The sequence below is a fragment of the Triturus cristatus genome, chromosome 1_2 (assembly GCF_964204655.1).
Source record: "Triturus cristatus chromosome 1_2, aTriCri1.1, whole genome shotgun sequence".
In the NCBI taxonomy this organism is placed as follows: domain Eukaryota; kingdom Metazoa; phylum Chordata; class Amphibia; order Caudata; family Salamandridae; genus Triturus; species Triturus cristatus.
In genome coordinates this window covers 458,829,997-458,849,278 of record NC_140580.1, presented here as the reverse complement: position 1 = coordinate 458,849,278, position 19,282 = coordinate 458,829,997, and the positions used below count along the sequence as shown (strand labels likewise).

Genomic DNA, 19,282 nt, shown 5'->3' with positions numbered 1-19,282 from the left:
GACCTGCCCCCATTTTTGCAGGCACTGTAGATGTTATTCAAGACTCAACAGTATACACATTGACACAACTCGAAGTAATATGAGAACGGATTCTTCTTGCTTCTTTATTACTAGCGAGTGGCGCACTGCAAGGGGAAGAGTGCTGTTCCTTAGTTTGATCTGTGAGAGGGACTGAGAGAAACCTTTACTGGAGGAACATTCAAGATGGTGGGTTTGTGTGAGAACCCAAATAATATTTATAATGTAGATTGATTGTAACAAACATTCAGACCTACCAACCTACAAAATAAACTTACTATGTGAGAGGAGGGAACCAGGAGTGCGACGGGCCTTGGGAGGAGGTGAACCCTTGAGCCCAATACCGCTCCATCCATGAAAGTGCATCTGAGGGAGCATGGCTATCAAGAAGGGGCCTGGACTTTTTGTGTGTCACTCTTCCAGAGGTTATGCATAGCAATTAACAGTGGCAAACTGATTCTTGGACTATAATCATGGACATCCTTTAGGGGTCCCAGCTGCAACCCCTGGCTTGCTCCTTGTGACCCCTGACACTGACTTTGAAAACCCTGGCCTGGGAGATCATAAAGGCAGTGGCAGGAATTTTAACAGAGGCGGCTCCTCCGCTAAGGCGAGGAGTGTTGCTCCACTGCTTTGAGAGCAGTGCATAGCAAAAATAAAAATGGTACTAACGGAACGTTATTATCATTCTATTTTTACGTTTCTGCTTAGCTGCAGGGAGGTGCGGCGCTGGACTGGCCGGAGCAGGGGCCAGGGGAAGGAGTGGTGAGAGCACTCTAAAGTGGGCATGATGGTTTGGCCGGACGCCTTGGGCCGGCCAAACAGTCATGCGCACTTTGCATGTTCTCCACCGGCTGTATTGCACAGCCTGAGTGAAGAACCAACAAATATGATACCTGCCAGAATTAATTCAAGAAAGGCCCTAACAAGGGTCCTAATGATAATAACAAACCATCGTGGCAGATGGACACAGGAATTATGATAAAAAGGACACAATTACAACCAAGTTAGGTTTTGATCAAGCAAATCAATTAAATTTATTTTTCTATATTTTTAAATACCATTTTGTTATATGTACAAATATATCTGACAATGCATCAATCCAAAATTCGAAAAGATATCAAATTTCTGTCCCACAACTCTCATCCAAAACACAACAATCATACTGTCATACACTACACAACAACATAATCTAATATGTCAAGACACACAATTATATTCAAAAGGTAAAAAAGGCATCAATATGATGAGTCTGCCACATATTAGTTATGGTAACAAAAAGGCAGTTAGCATCCAGAATGTAGGGGTAGTGGGGTTCCAGCTACCCAGTAGCCTTAAATAGCGCCTGAGTGAAGAACACGCCCAGCGTCTCAGTCCCTCTCTGAGCGCCGAACCAGGGCCCTCAGACCAATCACAACGCTGCTGTAAGGCAGTGTCGTGATTGTCTGGGTGAGTCTGGGAGCCTGGGTGACAAGCGACCAGCTGGTAAGTTTTCTTTCTTTTTTTTTCTTTTCTAAACCCCCCACCTCCCCCTTTGCCCCACCACCATTTCCTACCAACCACCACTTAATTTTAAGAGAATTGTGCCCTACTTACTTTTTGTTGCTTGTCCAAAACTGGGATGTTTTCATTTGTTTGTATCCTCAGTGTCTCTGAAAAGGATTTTTGGGGACACCCAGGGTGGACACAAATAAAAGTGGTGGGGCCACCTGCAGCGTGCTTGAGGATTATGCTTATGTGTGATATAGTTATAGTTAGGACCGTGTTTCCATAGGAAATCTGAAAATTCTATTTGGAATAACTTTGGCGCCGATTGACGAATAATCGCGAAATTTTCAAAATAGGTGGGGCGCTCCGCTTCTACCCTGAAAGTCTCGGGGGTATTCGTCAAGCGGGGGCTGAGAAAAAAGGGGGTCCCAAAACACGTTTTCCCCATGCATTTTTCCATAGGGACCTTTAGTCCAAGGTACAGCCCGAACGGCTGAACAGAATTACCTGAAATTTGGCAGAGAGGTAGTCCTCAGGTCAGGGATGTGCCTTTTGCATATCTGGAGTCAATCTGTTCAGTAGTTCCTGAGAAAATTGCAGTTAAAAGTACATATATATCTATAGGCGCGCACCGTGCGTGCACGGTGCGCGCACGGTGACGTGCGCGAGCGCAATTCTAATTGGTTGTTAGATGTCAGTAAACATTCGAATCGGTCGAACTCAGGAAGTGTCGGCCGCCATTTTGTCTCTCGCAGTCTGAGGCAGTGAAAAACAAAGGTGGAGAACGTGAAAAGGGGGCAGGGTGGACAGCTCCTGACCCCTAGCCTTTGTCAGGGGGTCACTGAAGGACCCCCAAGGGTGAATTATTTTTTTTTTTTGCGAAAAATCACGGGGTGCGCGCACCGTGCGCGCACGGCACGAACAATGCATGCGCATGTGCAAAGCGCAGGGTGCGCGCACGGTGCGCGCACGGTGCGCGCACGGTGAAAAACCTGAAAAAAAAATATTAATATATACATAACTTAGCATTTAAAAAACCGTACAAATTCACTTAAAAAACCATAGGTTTCACACACGTTATAGTTAGGAATTAGCATTTAAAAAACCTTGCAAATTCACTTAAAAAACCATAGGTTTCACACATGTTATAGTTAGCTGGACATTTCCCTCGTAAAAAACCAATGAAATTCCCCCGTTATAGTTAGTGCAGGCAACTATAACTCACGCGACCGCAATCCTCTGCTGATGACGTCAGATATTACATCACTGATTACATATGTTTCTTTCTGAAAAATAAATATTTGTAATATATGTATAGCTAAAGATTAATGGAAGAAGACATGGGTAAATAGGTGTCTAAATACAGTGATGTAATATCTGACGTCATCAGCAGAGGATTGCGGTCGCGTGAGTTATAGTTGCCTGCACTAACTATAACGGGGGAATTTCATTGGTTTTTTACGAGGGAAATGTCCAGCTAACTATAACATGTGTGAAACCTATGGTTTTTTAAGTGAATATATATATATATATATATACAAACAATCCCGCTTCCTTAGATGCTTCCAACGAAGATGTATATATATATGTATTCATTTATTATTTTATGTATGTACAAACTAAAGGTTCCAAAGCAGATACAAATGTATCGCTGCACCCTCCCACACGAACACATATAAATATATATGTTTATAATATATTATATGTATAAATAATGTAATATATATATATATATATATATATATATATATATATATGAACAGATTTACACCAGACCTACAAAAGGCACTTCCTTGACCTGCGGACTACCTCTCTGCCAAATTACAAGTAATTCTGTTCAGCCGTTCGGGCTGTAGCTGTGTCTAAAGGTCCTATGGAAAAATGCATGGGGAAAACGCGTTTTGGGACCCCCCTTTTTTCTCAGCCCCCGCTTGACGAATCCCCCCGAGACTTTCAGGGTAGGAGCGGAGCGTAGCGCCCCATTAGTTTTGAAAATTTCGCGAGGATTCGTCGACCGGCGCCAAAGTTATTCCAAATAGAATGTTGCGGATTTCCTATGGAAACAGGGTCCTAACTATAACTACCTACTGGCGACTGCCAGTAGGTAATATATATATATATATATATATATATATATATATATATATATATATATATATTCACTGAAAAAACCATAGGTTTCACACATGTTATAGTTAGCGGAAATTTTACTGATAAAAAACCAATGAAATTCCCCCGTTATAGTTAGTGCAGGCAACTATAACTCACGCGACCGCAATCCTCTGCTGATGCTAATACTGTATTTAGACACTTATTTGCCCATGTCTTCTTCCATACATTTTTAGCTATACATATATTACAAATATTTTTTTTTCATAAAGACACATATGTCATCAGCAGAAGATTGCGGTCGCGTGAGTTATAGTTGCCTGCACTAACTATAACGGGGGAATTTCATTGGTTTTTTATCAGTAAAATTTCCGCTAACTATAACATGTGTGAAACCTATGGTTTTTTCAGTGAATTTGCAAGGTTTTTTAAATGCTAATTCCTAACTATAACGTGTGTGAAACCTATGGTTTTTTCAGTGAATTTGTACGGTTTTTTAAATGCTAAGTTACTTTACGCCATTCGTGGCGTGCGCGCCCACTTAACGCAGTTCGTTCCGTGCGCGCACGGTGCGCTTCGCGCACCGCGCGCCCACTTTACGCAGTTAGTGCCGTACACGCAAGGTGGGCACGCGGTGCGCGTAGCGCACCGTGCGCACATGGAGGACATATTATGCGCTTCCTTGTGATAGGTAATCTGTTAAATTTAATTTGTAAGTGATGACAATAATACGCCATGCACAGAGAGTGTTTTTTTTTTTTTATTAAAATTTTTAGCGTAAGCGCACCGTACGCGTACGGTAAGCGTAATCGGCGAAATTTTCAAAAAATAAAAATTTACCGTTTTTGGCCTTAGGGGATCTTTGAGGACTCAACTAACATGGCTATGTGCATGGGCGCTGTCTAAATAGCCCCTTTATATGTTTTTTGCCTTTGTTTACAGCCCCCCCTCAGAGTGCGAGAGAGAAAATGGCGGCCGCCGCTTCCTGGTTTCGACCGATTCGAATGTTTACTTAGATGTAACAGCCAATCAGAATCGCGCTCGCGCACGCCACTGTACGCGTACGGTAAGCTTACGGTAAGCGTACCGTAAGCTGGCTCAGATATATATATTGATTTAAAGGCTATTTTCTCAGAATCTACTGAACAGATTTACACCAAACCTACAAAAGGCACTTCCTTGACCTAGGGACTACCTCTCTGCCAAATTTCTAGTAATTCCGTTCAGCCGTTCGGGCTGTAGCCCTGTCTAAAGGTCCTATGGAAAAATGCATGGGAAAAACGCATTTTGGGACCCCCCTTTTATCTCAGCCCCCGCTTGACGAATCCCCCCGAGACTTTCAGGGTAGGAGCGGAGCGTAGCGCCCCACCTATTTTGAGAAATTCGCGAGGATTCGTCAACCGGCGCCAAAGTTATTCAAAATAGAATGTTGCGGATTTCCTATGGAAAAGGGGTCCTAACTATAACTACCTACTGGCGACCGCCAGTAGGTAATATATATATATATATATATATATATATATATATATATAGTACTAAAATGGACTTGGATCTGCTTAAGACACCTGTTACATTATTTTATTAATCTTGCACTTAATGGTTCATCTTTCATTTATTGTTGCTTTTTTTGAGTTCTGTGGTGTTGCTATCTTAATGTCATTATGTCAATATGGTCATATGGCAACACCTTCTCTAACATCATCAGGGTCAAAAAGTAAAATGATACCACTTCCTGTGATGTCATCACGAATGATGCCACTTCCCCTGCCCCGGATATTTTGGTGAATACATGCCAATAGTTACAATTTTAAAAAAATGTTGTTAATTAGAATAAAAAAACAATACAAATAAGGATTAGAATGTTGCAGTGGATTTTGGCGAGGAACAGCTTCTGAGGTAATTCCGCCATTGGTTCGGCACCGTGCTTGTGTGCACCAATGCAGCACCTTGTACTGCCCTACAAGGAGATCATCTCCCTGTCTCAGAAAAAAAAAAGGGAAACACAACGGTAAAGTGGAGGATGGTCGTTAAACTGCCATCTCTTTTGCTGTCTGGCTACCAGTGATGACAGTTTTCAGTTGTGCATCCTAGTGAAAATTCAGATATTTGCTGGGACCTTAATTCATATATGCTTCTTTTATTGTTCTAAAACATACTATGCAGTCTAATCCTTGATGCTTCGATTGTGCACAGAAACACTTCTCATATTTAAAATTTATAGAGAACATTTCTTCATGCATTCTTCCAGCATGGGTTTATGATACAAATATGCCTCAGTCATAATTGTATCCTCAGGGCTGTGCTTACTTTAGTTAGGTTGTAACCGGATTATTTTACAGTGATCTCGCAATGCAGAGAAATGGGAAAGGAAACTTTACAGACTACAGAAAAGGGAAAAGAGGAACTTTGCAATGCTTGCAGACAAAAAATATAAAAAGCACACACCTCAAAGTAACACATAAACACACATGGAAAGTTTTTTATGCAAGGTAGTAATATAGAAGGTCTTGCTAAATTGTATTTATTGGGACTAGAATTGTTCCCTCAATGAAAATATAAAATGTCCCTCATAACAAATTTCTTGCAAAAAAATTGGAATCAATCATAAACGCAGTTTGCCACTCCGGTGTTTTGAGCTGGATGGGACAGCCAATACCCATTATTTTTCACCATCCGAACGTGGCCAAGTGATAACAGACAACATTTGCAAGAGAGCATCAGATTGGAAAAGGAACAATATCTGTCAATGAGGTGAAATTCATCCACCCATGATTCCTCATTTGAAGCTGGAAAGTTCAGCATCATAGGGCAGCAGGTTTTGCCTGGGGCAAAATTACGGAACAGTCGGCCATATGTATGAACATCGGGTTGTAAAATTCTGGTCACAAATTGTGACCAGCATTCTTGTTGCAGTAAAGATTTTTAAGAACCCACCTATGTAATAATAGGTCTGTTCTTAAAAATCCAAATCGTGGTGGGTCACAATCTGACCTACCTCATGAATATGGCTAATTGGGACTCACTATGATTGGAGGCTATTCAGTTGTGTAGGAAAGATGAAATGGACCTGGTGCGAGCAAGGAAAATTCCCCGTTTCACTATTGTTGGGGGTAGTGAAATACTGCAATAATTAGGACTCAGTGGGCCTCTCAGGGCTCTGAGCCCCAGTGCCACTGCACCTGCTGCACTAATGGTAGCTATGCCTCTGAGGCCGTCACAGGGCTGGTGGTTTGCTAGGGCATTTAAATAAGATATTGTTTGTTTTAAATGCAGTTTCTTTCCATAAAAAAACTGGGGTTGCATTTAAAATTAAGTTTTCTTTTTTGTTTAAAGTTTGATTAGGAGTTTGATTAAGATTCTTAAACTTTTTTTTACATTCCCAAAGTGGAAGTTGCGGAGGCATTGTTACCTCCTTTAGAGTTTTGGTAAATATTCAGGGGCAGATTTACAAGAAAGTGACGCATCTGTAGAGATGCGTCACTTTCCCTGCGCCAACATGCCAAATCCTTGCGTCACCGTGGATGCGCCGTATTTACAATACGGTGCACCATGGCGCAAGGATTGACAGATGCGTCAGAAATTCTGACGCATCTGTTGACAGATAAGTCACGCATTACTGGAGTCGTGTCGCAAGCACGACGCAACTACAGCAATGCTCAGGGGTGCCCTATGCCTAACATGCTGCGTCACTCCTTACGCCTGCTTCAAGCAGGCGCAGGGTTTTGACACATCATGGACGTAAAAGTGACGCAGTGAAATCTTGTAGATTTCACTGCGTCACTTTTATGGGGCTTCCTGCGACGGAAAGCCCACCCTGCATATATTAAACCTAACGCAGGTTTAATGTGGTGCAGGGCTTCACAACGTGACGCATCTCCCTAGATGCGTCACGTTGTAAATGGGTCGCAACTTTTACGCTGCGTCACAGAAGTGACGCAACAACAGTGCAAAAGTGACGCAAAGGGCTTGTAAATCTGCCCCTCAAAGTTTGTGATCGGATTTTGGTCACAAACATTGTTACTTCGATATTGACCCAGTATTTAAAAAGTATACTTACAACATGCCTTTTCCAGATACCGAATCTGTATCCATTTACATCCCATTTTAGGAGTCAGAGAAACTTTTCTAACTCCTACAGTAAGATTAGTAAATAGGAAAAGGCATTTTAAAGGTCACAAACTCCGAATTGGAGCATGTGAGACAGTTAAGAGGCTTAGTACAGCTGGTCCAGTATTCCTGACATACTTGTAAGGAGAACCTGTAAATTCATTGATTTGAATAATGAAACAAATTGCTAACCTGCACTTCATGGCACCTTCATAGATGACCAAGATTTATTGGAACCTATGAGCTCGAAGACTTTAAGAATTTTGAGAACATCCTTTGAGTGTCTCCAAACATTTCACAGATCATGGTATAGTAGCACTGAGGGACTGGGCGCTAAAAGCAGCACTAGAAAATGTGTTCATATATTTCCCATATTGTGTTTTTAGCATTGACAGCGAGATTGACCAAGTCACAGAGGATTTAGGGGGAGGCAGATTATATATGTGTTGTCACAAAATGTGATGTATTCCGTATGGGCTGTTTGCCAGGCTTGAAAGCTGATGAACCCACCGTCCTTTCACCACAGAAAGCAGCCCCTGAATCTTCACCTACCAAAGGGGGTTCATGTGTCCCTTATTGCCAGACCAGCCATATAACTTCAACAGAATCTGAATGCCCATGCGAGAACAGCACTTTTCAAATTAGTTTGCCAAAAGAACATTGTCATCCTAACACAGGCAAAAACACAAATTGGTGAGGTGAGGGCACAGTAAATAACACATAGCTGCCCTGTATGTTCTTAATGTAATCGATGAAACAAGGTTGCTATATTATTAATTTTGATCAATGTTTAGGTTCTATTCTGCACTGTCCTTTGTCTCAGCATTATTACCATAAAGGTGAGAGGCGAGCCTTTCAGTTACGAACCCTCCCGTGGGTCGTGGGGACATGCGAGAGCAACGTCTCTAAACACATATCTTTTCCCTTGGGAAAGGAAATCGGAATTCATTAGGAGAGTAAACGAAGTCTTCAGTCAGTTAGTAAAATGTTACATTGTGTATGTCTGAAGCAAGAAATTGTACTTTTCGGTTCCTACTGTTGCAAACTAGAATAGTTTCACTCAAGAACATTTTTTTTTTCATTCCTCTTCCGGTAGCTGGCATGCATTACATTTTCCGCCAAGAAGCAGTTCAGATAAAAGGCATGTAGGAGCGAATACAATAAATAATAACTTCACTTTTATTGCTTTTAGAATTTACATAATTTTATATCAGTGTCACAAAGTAATAGCTGTTTTATTTATAGTATTATTTTAGGAAGAAAAGGGATATGTCAATTTATGCCGTCTGTGTCTAAAGTAGGTCCAGGAGAGTCAGATTCACGCCAGATTTTCAGGATATCCATGTAAGAGAAATTTACGAACAGGGAATCTCAGTGAAACTTTTTTACCTATTCTGCGGTAATTGTGACATGAGTCCTGTCCTCGTGGATTTACAATGGACTCGCCTTTATTATGCTTTTACAAGGACTACAAAACTAAAATGATTTAAGGTGTATTTCGCACTTGAAGCTACAATTGTGCACCCTCCTTATTATCACTAACCTCCTGCAGTTAAAAACCGTGACTCGTACACCAGGTCATACAATAATTCTGCATACATGTAGGGGGAGATTTACTAAGATTTACGCCGTTTTGGGTCACAAAATTGACGCAAACCGGCACAAAATAATTTCCCCCCCAATTACTTTCCAATGCTAAACGTGTTTAGCGCTGGAACGAACAGTAAAGTAATGCGAAGCAACCCATAGCGCTGCTTTGCATTACTTAGCGCCAAGGGGGTGTACCATTGGTGGAGCATTGGCGTTCCCATGCAACCACCCATGGTTTCTCACCCTAAACCCAATTTACAAAACAAAGTAAACGGTTTAGCATGAGAAAACTGCACCCTTTTTAAAGTAGGTGCAAGGAAGGAGAAATGCTTTTATTTCTCCTACCTTTTCCGACTTTGCATGTGCTGCACTGTACAGCACGCATGCAAAGAGGGAAAATGCTTCACGTTACTCTAAACATAGTATTTTATTCTAGGATTCCCTTCCAGTACAAAACCTATGCTAGACTCACAGACACATCCTTGCACCATGACGCAAAGGTGTCTGCATGGCACACGGCAGCTGATTTCAGTGCTGGCGCAAGGGAGAGGGGAGGAAAGTGCCTTATTTCAGTAAATTGGGCGCTCTCCTCCTCTTTCCTATTCACGCAGCCCAGCATGTGCAGCTGCTGCAGTGTGCAACGTGAAAACATGGTAAATCTCCCTCTTAGTTATGTCTCATGCCATAAAGCACTTTAGTGCAGGCATTTGAATGTTGGGCGTGGGACATCCAATCGCGTTCTTCAGAACACAAGCCAGATCTTAACCATCTCTTGTATTCATTTTATGCCTTAATAGAAGTTTTAGCAAAATCCGCAACTCACATTAACCATTATACAGTGTGCAGTAAATACATACAAAACAGAATACAATAAAATCTTTTAATCAACCAATTACTACAGTGAAGTAATTTAGTTTTTTAATGTACATGTTCTCTATACTATACTATACTAGAAAGTAGAAATCCCTTATTATCTAGCTGCCTGTAGCTTTTCTTGCATTTCCTTCTCTGACTCAATGCAGGCCATGTGCATTTAGACATTGTTTACTGCAAACACAACACACGTGTAAGAAATTAGATTTCTGATTGACTTAGGTGTGCACCAAAGTCAAGCAGCAACCACAATCCTAGTTAGTGTAAGGTACCTGCAAACCCTAAATTAACCTGTTTTCACCCTCTGGTAGCTGGGCACAGATCAGCCATGCTTAACTTGAAGGCCGAAACTTGTTTCACCTCAACAACACGGGTTTATTTTAGGACGGGATACTACATCCCATGTGAATACGGCTATAGCAGCGTTTGATATTGCCAAAGTTAGAACCACCCCACTCGGTATGATATTATTAGATGCAGAGAAAGCATTTGACCGAGTGGGATGGGATTTTCTCTGGGTCACACTATCTACATTTGGCATTAAGGGTAAATTTTTACATATGATCAAATCACTATATCAATATCCTACAGCTAGGTTAGCTTATGCAGGTTTACAGTCTGATATGTTTCCAATTTCGCGGGGTACACGTCAGGGTTGCCCTCTCTCACCTCTTTTATTTGCTTTATCAATAGAGCCATTTATATTAGCACTACAATCGCAAACTCGGATCATACCTTTTATACATAACTCAAATGAACTAAAAATTACGGCATACGCCGATGATATAGCTGTATTTTCAACGGATGTTAAAACCGCATTAAATGAGGTGGTTAAAGAAGCGGAAAGGTATGGTTTGGTCTCTGGCTACAGACTTAATTTTAATAAAACTCAAATAATAATGAATTACAAAGACGTTGGAATAACGACAGGGATATGCAACACGGCTACCTACCTAGGGGTCAAGATAACCACTAGAATAGATAAAATAATAGAAATAAATTACGAGACTCTTCTTAAGGAGACTGCAACATTGCTCAAAAAATGGCATAAGGTTCCTATAGGTATTGGGGGCCGTATAAATATAATCAAAATGAAAATACTACCTAAATTTATTTATTTATTTCGGTCTATTCCGCTAAGATTAAATATGTCCTTTTTTAAACGATTAGATGGTATCTGCGGCAGTTTCATATGGGGTTATAAAAAAGCCCGTAGGGCTATTAGACTACTTAAACTCCCATATAATCAAGGAGGTCTGGATTTTCCGGATTTCAAATTATACTTTTGGGCAGCTTTTATCAAACGACTGAGAAGTTTAATACACCCCGTAGGATGTAACGCACCCTTTTTCTTTAAGCTTATGCTCGGCAAGGAATACGAAATGTTTCTGTTCAGAATTAATGATCCAAACTATTTTAAGAGAGTCAGATTCAAGGTGGCACGAGATGTTGTCAATATATGGTTTGCAATTATTTCTAATTGTAATACATCATTTTATCACGATAAGCTGCCCATATGGGGCAACCCAGGTTTGCCAGAATTCTTTCAAGATATGGAGGGTAAACGCTGGGCTAGCCTGGGCATAAAATACCTGGGCAATATATATGATCACAATGGGTTTATGACTTTTGAAAAAATACAGACTATATATAAAATAACGCCAGGCATGCAATTTAAATATTTTCAAATCCGAGATTATCTTATCCGCAGAACGCAACTGACAAACATCTCAGGTTCGCTTATATGGGATTATATGCATAAAGATAACTCAAAATCAATAATTAGCACTGGCTACAAAATCTTATGCTCATTTAAGCCAGACGACTGTAACAGATTAGCTGAGCGCTTGGGATACAGTGCAGGGGCATCAGTGACAGCTAACACCATATCACGTGCTCTCTCTAGGCTTAATAACTCTGTATATTCTTCTAACCTTAGGATACAACAATTCAAAACAATCTGTCAATTATATTACACCCCAGAAAGAATATCAAAATGGTCCTCCCATGGCTCTTTTAGCGAACGCACAAAATGCCCAAAGTGCAATCTACAGTCTGCTGATCTAAAACATATGTTTTTTTAATGTTTTGCACTAGAGAGGTTTTGGTCAACGATAACCGATCTGATTTCTCAAAAATTAGGGAGTGTAGTGACGATCTCAGCAACAGAGGTATTAGTTGGAGCCCAGAGTACTACAAGCAGATATGAAGATCTAATCTCAATACTATTGGTTAGCGCAAGATTAACAATCGCTCGTGCATGGATTTTACCCACACCTCCATCGACCATTGAATGGTGGGGATTAGTTAAAGAAACATATGATATGGAACTAGCATTGTGAAAAACGAGAGGGACGAAGGCACTATGTAAAGTAAATAAGATATGGGGTGTACTATACTGAAAATGTTTGTAAAAGGGGTCCCCTCTCTCCCCCCCTTTCCCCCCCCCCCCCTCTCTCCCCTGCAATGAGGGCTAATAGATATATAGGTAGATATGAAGGATAATATATTCATATAAATGATATAATTACCTGTTCCAATGCTTGTACTTATTTGCCTAAAACTTATTGAATTGTATAATATGTATTAATTTTTCTTTTTCTTTCATGTTGGTAATAAAGAAATTTATTAAAAAAAAAAAACAAAAAAAAAAAAACTTAGTTTAATAATAAACATCGTGTTTTCCAATAAAAAAAAAAAAGTAAGGTACCTGCAGACCCTAAATTAACCTGTTTTCACCCTCTGGTAGCTGGGCACAGATCAGCCATGCTTAACTTGAAGCAATATGTAAAGTGTTTGTGCAACACTTCAAACAGAAAAGCAAGGAAAACACCACACAAGAAGATTCCCAGACCAATTTAGAAGACTAGAGGTTAATTTAATTAACAAAATAAGACCAAAATGACAAACATCGAATAAGTAGACCCAGAATTAACAATTTTTAAAGAATAAACTGAAGTATAGTGCCTAGAGGTATAAAGCGCCAACCAGGGATATCTGCTCGCACTATACCAGGTTGAATTCAAAAGTTCAAGCAGCCGTGATGAGGCGTGGGTCGGATACAGTCCCAGATTAGTCCAGCTGAAGGTTTACCTTCTCAAGTTTTTTGCCAAGACTTCCGTTCACAGGAAAGGAGTTGACCAGAAGTAAGGAGGGCATCACTGGAGGTGGTCAGCAGGGTTCAAAGAGCCCACTGGGTATCACAGTTAGGTGGGCTGGAGCCTTGAGGCTGAATGCAGAGATACTTGCTGAGTCAAGAGACACACTTGTGACTGCTCATGCTGGATTTCTGGGCAAGTGGCGTGGTTCCAAAGCAAACTGGCTCATTCACCACGAGCCCAAAAGCTTGTCTCAAAGAGCAGAAAGGCAATTTCCAAGGTCTCAGGACCTGAGAGGCACCTCATGGGGGTCAAGAGCTAATTGACGACGGGTCTAGGAGTTGTGGGTAGCCTCTTATGTCCCTGAGGCTCAGATCAGGAGGCCAACAGACCGTTGAATCACTCTGGGATCTTGGGTTCATGGTGGATTCCAGGTCCAGTTATTCTTTCCCAGGCAAGAGGGCATCAGGCAGTAGGTCAGCAAAGCAAGGCAGCAGGTCCTTCAGAATAGCAATCCAGCAGAGTGGCAGTCCTTTCCGCAGCACAGCCGGCCTTTTTCCTGGCAAAGTATCCATAAGTCCAGACGAGTACTGAAGTGGTGGCATGTTAGGTCTTTCTTTTACACACAGTTGTGACTTTGAAGTGGGGAGACTTCAAAGAGATGCCTTTGAAGTGCACAGATGCCCTTCCTTCCAGCCCAGGCTCCAGACTCACTACAGGGGGTTATGGAGCCCTTTGTGTGTGGACAGGACACAGGCTATTCGGAGTAAGTGAGGCTCCTCACTCCCATCCTGTCAGGATATCTCTTCAGGTCAAACTTAAGCTCTCCTTGTGTGTGACTGTCTAGGTGGAATACAAAAAGCCAAGTTATGACCCTCACCAGACATTTGATCAGAGACATGTTACAAGCACCAAATGGCTAAGGGAAAAAAATGCAAATTTTCTAAAATTGGCGTTTTCAGAATTGTACTTTAAAATCAGACTCCATCATAAGTTAGGATTTTAAATTAGGATTCCAGAGACACCAAACATGAACCAGTCACATCTTCCCATTTGGAAATTATGCTTATAAAATTTAATAAGTTAATCCCGAAGTTATCCTATGAGAGATATAGGCCTTGCAGTAGTTAAAAACGAATGTAAGTTTTTACACTACCATGACATATAAAACTAAGAAGTACATGTTCTGCTTTTTAAATACATTGCACCCAGCCCTCTGGGCTGTCCAGGGCCTACCCTAGGGGTATGTATTAAAAAAGAGGGCTTGGGCCTGGCAAGAGGTTTAACTTGCGAGGTCGACATTGCAGTCTAAAACTGCACACACAGACACATGCCTGAGACATGTTTAAAGGGCTACTTAAGTGGGTGGCACAATCAGTGCTGCAAGCCCACTAGTAGCATTTAATTTACAGGCCCTGGGCTCATATAGTACACTTTAATAGGGACTTGTAAGTAAATTACATTTGCCAATTGTGGACATGCCAATGATACCATGTGTTAGGGAAAGGGCACAAGCACTTCAGCACTGGTCAGCAGTGTTAAAGTGTGCAGAATCCTAAGTCAGCAAAAACGAAGTCAGCACAAACACGAGGTTTGAAAGCAAAAAGTTAGGTGAAACAGCTCCAAGGATGCCAGGTCTAACACATATCCCCCCCAAGCTGGAAGTGGGGAGAGCTAGCCAACCCCTTGGGAATTCTCTTCACTAAGGTGGAAGAACCTGGAAAGACCTTCGTCAAAAGCGTGGTCTGTTCCAGGACATTGTTCCACTGTAAAGTCCATTCCCTGTATGGAGATGGACCACCTCAACAGGTTGAGATTCTCACCCCTCATCTGCATTAACCTTCTGAGGGATCTGTGATCTGTGTGAGCCCGAAGTGAGTACCAAACGGGTATAGTCTTAGCTTCTTCAATGCCCAGACCACAGCAAAGGCTTCCCTCTCTCTTGCACTCCACCTCTATTCTCTGGAAAGTAACCTGCTACTGATGCAGGCTACTTGCTGATCCAGGTCCTCTACATTTAGCTGTGAGAGCATAGCCCCTACGCTATGCTCAGAGGCATCTGTCTGTGCAATGAATTCTTGGGAGAAGTCAGGGGCCTTGAGCACAGGTGCTGTGCACATGGCCTGCTTCAGGCTGTCAAAAGCATTCTGGCATGCTTCTGTCCAAATCACCTGATGTGGCTGCTTCTTGGTAGACAGCTCTGTCAAGGGGCACCAATGGTGCCATACCCCTAGACGAATCTCCTGTAATATCCAGTGAGGCCTAAAATGTCTCTCACCTCTGTCTGGGTCTTAGGGGTTCCCAAACCAGAACAGTTTCAACTGTGACCTGGAAGGACTTCACCTTGCCTCCTCCCACTTGTTTACTGAAGTATACCACTTAATCCTGCTGTATTTAGCACTTACTGGCCTTGATAGTCAGGCCTGCCCTCTGCAGAGCCTGAAGCACTTTCTTGAGGTGGCATAGGTGGTCCTCCCACCTAGAACTGAAGACCGCAAAGTCATCTAGGTAGGTGGCACTGAAGTTCTCCAACCAAGCCAGCACCTGGTTGACCAACTTCAGAAATGTGGTAGGGATGTTTTTCAACCCGAAGGGCATTACCCAAAACTGGAAGTGCCCTTATATGGTAAAGAGTGTAACATCTCTTTGGCCCCCACAGTTAAGGCAATATGCCAGATGTTAGGTCAAACGTGCTGAGGAACTTGTCAGCTCCTGGTTAATCTTTGAGATCATCAGCTAGGGGATGGGGTGTGCATCAGTCTTGGTGACCACAATGAGCCAATGGTAATCCACACAGAACCTAAGTTCAGGCGTGACACCTAGCGGGGGCAGCCTTGGGAACCAACATTACTAGGCTGGACTAAGGGATGTTTGAGGGCTCAATAACCCTTAACACCAGCATTTTGGAGACCACCTCCTTAATGCTGGCTCTCATTTTGTCAGACAGCCTGTGAATTTTGTTCTTTACAGGCATGCTGTACCAGTATCAATACTACCATATAGTGAGTCCTGGTGTAAGGGAGGAAAAAGAGGCACTCTGTTGGTCTAGGGACAGTGTAGGGGAGAGTCTGACACCCTGCACTGGCCCATCCTACTCCTTAAAAGAAAAGAAAGGAGGTTGGTGAGATGTTCATTCTCCTCTTCCATCCCATCATCAATAACTAGGAGCAGGGTTAGCTTAGACCTCTCAAACTGAGGCTTGAGGCAACTGACATGAAGGACCTTCAAAGGATTCCTGGGAGTATTGAGGTCCACCAAGTAGGTGACATCGCTCTTGCACTCCTTCACCTCATAAGGCCCAGCCCAGCGGTCTTGTAGGACCCTGAGCTCCATGGTATCCATCATCCACACTTTTTTTACCAGGTTGTAACCTGGTCTGGGTGGAGTTTGCGGAGTTCTGCTAAGCAGAACTCCATGAAAGAAACTCTGCTGCACTATGCGGAGTGCCGGCACTATTGTTTACGTAGCGATGGGGATGCAGAGTGTGTCCTTGCGCTCCATATTGTGCACACACAGCACCACGCAGTTCTCAAGTGCGTTTTCACGTTCTAAATACCACGCTAATGGCACCATGCTGTCCGCATGGGCACATCCATCTTGTTTTTCTGCTCACTGTTATGGTGTGGGAAACAGCTGTTACAGGGTAATGGCATGCGTTACAACGCATGCCATTACCCTGCATGCCGTTGCATCACAGGTGTGTAGCAGGGGGTAAAAGTTGTTGGATTTAACTCCAACATCTTCCCTACTGTTTTCACACACTGGAGTTGGAAGAGTAAATTAAACTATTCCAACTTCCAGCGCACCCTCAACAGCAAGTCGGGATAAAGATTTGCGTTGCAACGGCATGCGTTGTAAAGTCATGCGTTGTAACATCATACGATCTTTTGGTGCTGACCTAAATCTTAATCTCTCTTTAATCTCTGTAATCCTTCTCCATTAAAATGTATCTACCCCCAATTTTTTTTTTTATATTAGTGTGTGTGTTTTTGTATTCTACGTTTTTGGGAAATTGTTTTTGTGTTTTTATAACATTTTGACTTTATTTCCCCTTACTTCCTTATTTCGTACTTCTTTCCTTCCCCTTCTTTTTCCTTCTTTTTTCTACCCCACCCCGCACTATGGCAGAGGGATCGCTTAATTGCGGGTGGCGGTATCGCTCAGGTGTGCAGTTCTGGGCGATCTTTGCAGAGAAGGAGGTGGCAGCACTAGTTTTCTTTGTGCAGTGCCACCTCCCCTCCAGATTGGCAGTAGGCAGCAGGCCCAGTAGCGGATACCCCTGCGGGAGTGTCATCAGTGCTGGGGATGGTGCTCCGGTGCTTGTGGCATACCAGCCAGGTTCGGTGCAACGCCCAGCAGGTGACGCACCACTGGGTGTCATTCTGGACTGGTAACAGGACCTGCTCTACAGGCTATGCGTCAAAATTCTGGGATTCATGAGTATTAATTATTTATTGTGTTTATGTTCTACAATGCAAAATAAAATATTTGCCGAATAGCATGCTGTTCACACTCAGAAGTAAGTTAAGTTTTGTTTACCCTGGTCTATTATTGTATGATCCAGTTTCTTGTTTCTGCTAGGGAGGTCCTCAGCGCTATCTAATCATAATTATTGGTGCTCGCTTTGGATGATTAATTAAGAAGCCATTGCAGAATGTTCTCCTGTCACTATATTGAATTAGTGAGTAGCGCGTTCTCTTTGTGACTTTGTTTATGTAGCTCGTACAGTTCCAAGTTATTTATTTCACAGTGATGTGTAGCATGCATCTATGCATTACAAAATAGAGAGACTGAGTTGGTCCATCAAGGGGGTTGAGAAATGGGAATAGAATCAAAGATTATTCACTGCGATCCATTGGTTCCAATTGAAGTTTCCGTTAAGAACATTTGGAATAGGGATTTCAGGATTGATTAGTATGGACACCACAACAATGGTCGATAGACTCGAATCAAAACTAGTATTAGAATAGGTGATCTGTTTTAGAGAAGTAAAATGTGACTGCATTTGCTTGTCATAAAAAAAATGTGTGGAGATTATTAACTGAATCACGAGTCTATTTGTTTTTAATCTTCTCATTTTATTACAACAGCACCCAAGGGCAAGAAGAAGGACGTTGTTGAGGGCCTGGGAGAAGCTGGTCAGCCGGCGATTACCACCAGGTCCACTGTCAAGGGCTCTGCTGACACCCGAAAGTCCTATTGTTTATTATAATTATTTCCCTAATGTTGGGTTTTATGATTGTTGTGGATTTAGGGTACAATGAATCTTGGGGTATTGGAATGTTGGTGCAGTCTGCGTGAAGATTGCAGGCACAAATAAGCTAGTATTATAAATAAAATTCACCATGAATGTTTGTTAAGAAGGCTTTCTTTTTCCTGCTCATGCTCTAATACAATTGAGTTCATGAGAGAGTGGCCATGGTCTCATGGAACCCCCAATGTAGTTTGCTGCTGTCTCATTCTTGTATAGTTACAGTATACCAGCAGTTTCCCATGACAGTGCAGCATGGCTGGAAAAGAAGGATGAGGTCCCACTCCCATCGCATTTGCCAACTAACACCATATGTCTTTCATTGACCATTATTCCACCCCTGACTTGGTTAACTTTGTGAACTAATCAAATGCTCAGCATGATATTTTTGTCAGGAGATACTGCAGTGCCAACTGAACTGTAGTGCTGTATTGAAGTTGAATTTGGGGTGGCCTATCTGGCATCTAAAATATGTATAATGTTTTATTCTAGCCACACAGAACACCAGCGATGCAGGCTCTAGTGCCGCTGCAGGAGGAGACCGGTCAGTTGAAGGGGGAGAAGTGGTAGCACAGATAATTTCTTGCAATTACTATACTCCCTAGCTAGTACCAGGGTATTGTCATCAACATATCACCGTGAAGTGAGCCCCCACAGCTTTATCATCTACAGCTGTGGTTGAGTTTTTAATGTCCTCTTCTATCTGCAAAACCACACATAAAGAGCACTGATGGCTTGAGGGAAACAT

At 42.1% G+C, this 19,282-nt stretch overlaps 1 long non-coding RNA gene across 1 annotated transcript in view; it reads left to right on the top strand.

Annotated features, from left to right (window-relative positions):
* Positions 1-18,599, top strand: part of LOC146867490 (uncharacterized) — an 88,144-nt gene extending 69,545 nt beyond the window's left edge. Inside the window, exon 3 of the long non-coding RNA XR_014966097.1 lies at positions 18,374-18,599. This is a non-coding gene — a long non-coding RNA (uncharacterized LOC146867490). The remainder of the gene's footprint in view (positions 1-18,373) is intronic.
* The last annotated feature ends 683 nt before the right edge of the window (positions 18,600-19,282 follow it).